This window comes from Chiloscyllium plagiosum, chromosome 14 (assembly GCF_004010195.1).
Source record: "Chiloscyllium plagiosum isolate BGI_BamShark_2017 chromosome 14, ASM401019v2, whole genome shotgun sequence".
NCBI lineage: Eukaryota > Metazoa > Chordata > Chondrichthyes > Orectolobiformes > Hemiscylliidae > Chiloscyllium > Chiloscyllium plagiosum.
This window is the reverse complement of record NC_057723.1, coordinates 5,187,212-5,190,910: the sequence shown is the minus strand read 5'-3', so window position 1 is coordinate 5,190,910 and position 3,699 is coordinate 5,187,212. Positions and strand designations below refer to the sequence as shown.

At 40.3% G+C, this 3,699-nt stretch overlaps 1 protein-coding gene across 1 annotated transcript in view; it reads left to right on the top strand.

The window, feature by feature from the left end:
• The window catches only part of LOC122556430 (protocadherin alpha-C2-like), a 9,096-nt gene extending 5,438 nt beyond the window's left edge, over nucleotides 1-3,658 (top strand). The window contains exon 2 of the mRNA XM_043703069.1: nucleotides 3,581-3,658. The gene's annotated coding sequence lies outside the window, so the exon portion shown is untranslated. The remainder of the gene's footprint in view (nucleotides 1-3,580) is intronic.
• Nucleotides 3,659-3,699: the final 41 nt, after the last annotated feature.

Genomic DNA, 3,699 nt, shown 5'->3' with positions numbered 1-3,699 from the left:
GAAAGACTGGAGCGACTGGGCTTGTATACCCTTGAGTTTAGAAGACTGAGAGGGGATCTGATTGAAACATATAAGATTATTAAAGGATTGGACACTCTGGAGGCAGGAAACATGTTTCCGCTGATCGGTGAGTGCCGAACCAGAGGACACAGCTTATAAATACGGGGTAGACCATTTAGGACAGAGATGAGGAGAAACTTCTTCACCCAGACAGTGGTGGCTGTGTGGAATGCTCTGCCCCAGAGAGCAGTGGAGGCCCAGAATCTGGATTCATTTAAGAAAGAGTTGGATAGGTCTCTCAAGGATAGTGGAATCAAGGGTTATGGAGATAAGGCAGGAACAGGATACTGATTAACGACGATCAGCCATGATCATATTGAATGGTGGTGCAGGCAGGAAGGGCAGAATGGCCTACTCCTGCACCTATTGTCTATTGTATGTTATATATTCATTGAATCCCTACAGTGTGGAAACAGGCCATTTGGCCCAACAGGTCCACATCGACCCTTCAAACAGTAACTCAACCAGACCCATTCTCTCACCCTTTTACTCTATTATCCTATTACTCCACATTTTCCCCTGACTAATGTACCTAACCTACGCATCCCTGAATACTATGGACAATTTAGCACGGCCAAACCACCTAACCTGCACATCTTTGAATTGTGGGAGGAAACCCACGCAGACCCGGGGAGAATGTATAAACTACACAGACAGTCGCCCAAGACGGGAATGGAACCTGGTTTCTTGGCGCTGTGAGACAGCAGTACTGACCACTGAGGCACCACGCCACGCAATATTTCGTTTTAAAAATCTACCACTCATTTCATACCACGATGTTAATCTCTCTAGTGACTGACAACAGAGAAGTAGCAACTAAATATTTCTACTCCTATCTGCTGTTGGTTGTACACAACGACATTCACGTGATGCAGACATCACTGGCAAGACTAGTCTTTATTACCCACCCCGAATTGCAGGTCTGTGGCTAGTTGGGTCATTTCAGAGTCAACTGCATTGCTATGGATCTGAAGTAACGCATAGGAATGATGGATGAAAAGGGCAGTTTACATTGCAAAGCAACAATAGTAAGTCAAATGGTTCTTAAATGATCAGCATAGATTTCTGGCTACCATTACCGATGCTAACACGTTATACACACAGACACACACACACACACACGCATACACAATCTGTCAGAATATCCAGATAGAAATAAGACCCAAGCGATTTTGGTCTGAAATTGTTGACCTCAGTGTTGAGTCCAGTCGACTGTAAAGTGCCTAATTGAAAGATGAGGTGTTGTGTCCGAAGCTACACTGAGCCGTAGTGGAACGGAGCAATAAGTTTAGGACGTAGATGTCAGTCTGAGAGCAAATGACAGGCCACCAGAAACCCAGTATGATGCAATGGATGCATTGATACCCAAAAGTTATTCAATCTGCATTTTTTCGTGCAATTTAGAGAAAATAGCATTGTGAGTAGCAAATATGAACATTGGATTTAAACAAAATGCACATAAATCACTGATGCCACTGGAAACAATAAGCTTGATACCTTGGAGAGTGAGCGGTAGAGGAGGTAAAAATACATTTGTGATATCTCTTGCATGTTACATGTAAAGATTCTATAAGAAGAAGGTTGCGTGTTGCAGTTGACTGAGGAGAGCACCAGTACAGCGCAGAGGAAGGGTCCGTTTGCGACTTGAAAGGAGAAGGTGGATGGGAGTGTGTACTTGGTTGTGGCGTCAGGCTGAGGTGGAAATAATGGAAAACTATTAACTGAAAATGGAAACTAGGTGGGATGTAAGACGAGGACATTGGAAACCTCATCATGGTCTGGGGGAGAGGGAAGAACAGAAGTGCAGGAATAGCGGCAAACATGGTCGAAATCCCTCTCAAACATGGTTATAGATGCTGTGGAGTCATTATAATTTGATGAAACAAATCTCAGAAGCACCTGTTCTGCAAAGTTGCAACATTAGAATATCTTATCCCGTCAAAATTATCTTTTGCCTAATCTGTTACTTCAGGCTTTACCTGACTTATTCATTTTTCACAGTCACTACTTTATTATGTTAAAGATTACTGTTGCTTTTACTATTTTCTTTCCTCAACTGCTCTGGTTATTTCTTGATCCAGTAGTTCACTTATTCCAGCTGTGATTCCTGTGTACTGATTAAAATATAGCCTGAGCAATCGCTTTCCACCTAACATCTTGTCTATTTATTTAACTACAATCTCTCATAGTCATAAAGCCATAGAGCTCCACAGCAACTCAATGGGCCTGTGTTCGATCGAGTCTCTGCTGGTCAAAAACAACCTCTTAAGTATCACAAGTGTACGTCTGAAACCTGCCTAATTGTAATGAGGGTTTCTGCGTTTACCACCCTTACAGGCAATGAGATCGAAATTCTAACCACTTTCTGGGTGAAAAATATTTTCCTCATATCTTCTCTAAACCTCTTGCCCCTTAACTTAAATTTATTACCCCAAGCTGTCATAAATATCATTTCATGATTTTTTTCCTCATTTCATAAGTTGCTGATGTATTTCTTCCTCCACTACAAGGCATATGGTTTTAACAAGGTATTAAGAAAAGAACGATCTTTGGCTGTAAACATGCTACTTGGTTAATAATAATACAAAAATAATTGGGATTCCTGAAATGAATTAACGATACCTCTTTCAGGGTTTGGTTGAAAAGATCGATTTTATAAACTGCTATAAAGCTTGTTTAAATAGTGTCATGGTTTATAAACTGTTCACATTCACTAATAATACTTAAGTGAGAGTATGTTGTCAATGCTAATAGGCGATGCTACTGCATTTTTGCTGCTGACCTTAACTTTTCATGGTGTATTTTTGCTTTTGTTTCCTATTTGAATTGTATTGTCGAGGACAGTTTGCTTTCTATAACTTGCCTGTTCATTAATATGCTAAATATTTTGTAATTACAGTTATGAATACGCTTTTTGATAATGCATGATAAAATATTATGGCTGTCCTGTAAAGATAAATCAGATTCCACGAAGTTGACTCAACCTTTTGAATTGAGTTTTAGCATTGCATTAGAATTTTCTTCTTTGGGATACCAAACGTAATCGTAACAACATTGAAGGGTATCTCAACTTCCTCCTGTTCACGATCAAATTGAGACATTTAGCCAGAATAATGTTACCAACAATACACAGTGGGAACTAAAAGATAACCACAGGAATTCAATAGCTACGCGCATGAGCGTAGAATATGGGTTTAATGTCAATTATATATTTAAGGGATGAAGTTAGACGGCATTCTCGAAACGAAAAGGAAACCACCGTTGGTGGACTGTCAATAGTTGAAGGACAGATACAAATCTGATCGCACTTAGAAAACAATTAAGAGTTGCAACAGAAAAACTGTTCCATTGGTATTCAAACGGAATAATTAATGGTCAGGGGTCTCAGATATTGAGACTATTCGCATTTACAAGCACTGGCAACAACTATGAGGGAAATGCTACAAAATAAATTGAGCAGCGGAATGCATATTAAGGTTGTACACCATTAAATGACTTATCCCAATCGTCAAAATTCCAGGTACTGCTCAGCTTTAAGAATTTCTGGTGACATGTTTCACAAGGACGCGTCGAGTCGCTGCCCACCAATAGGAATTTCAAACGAATGAGAGATCCATTGCTCCTCCCCCGTCAGGGAGC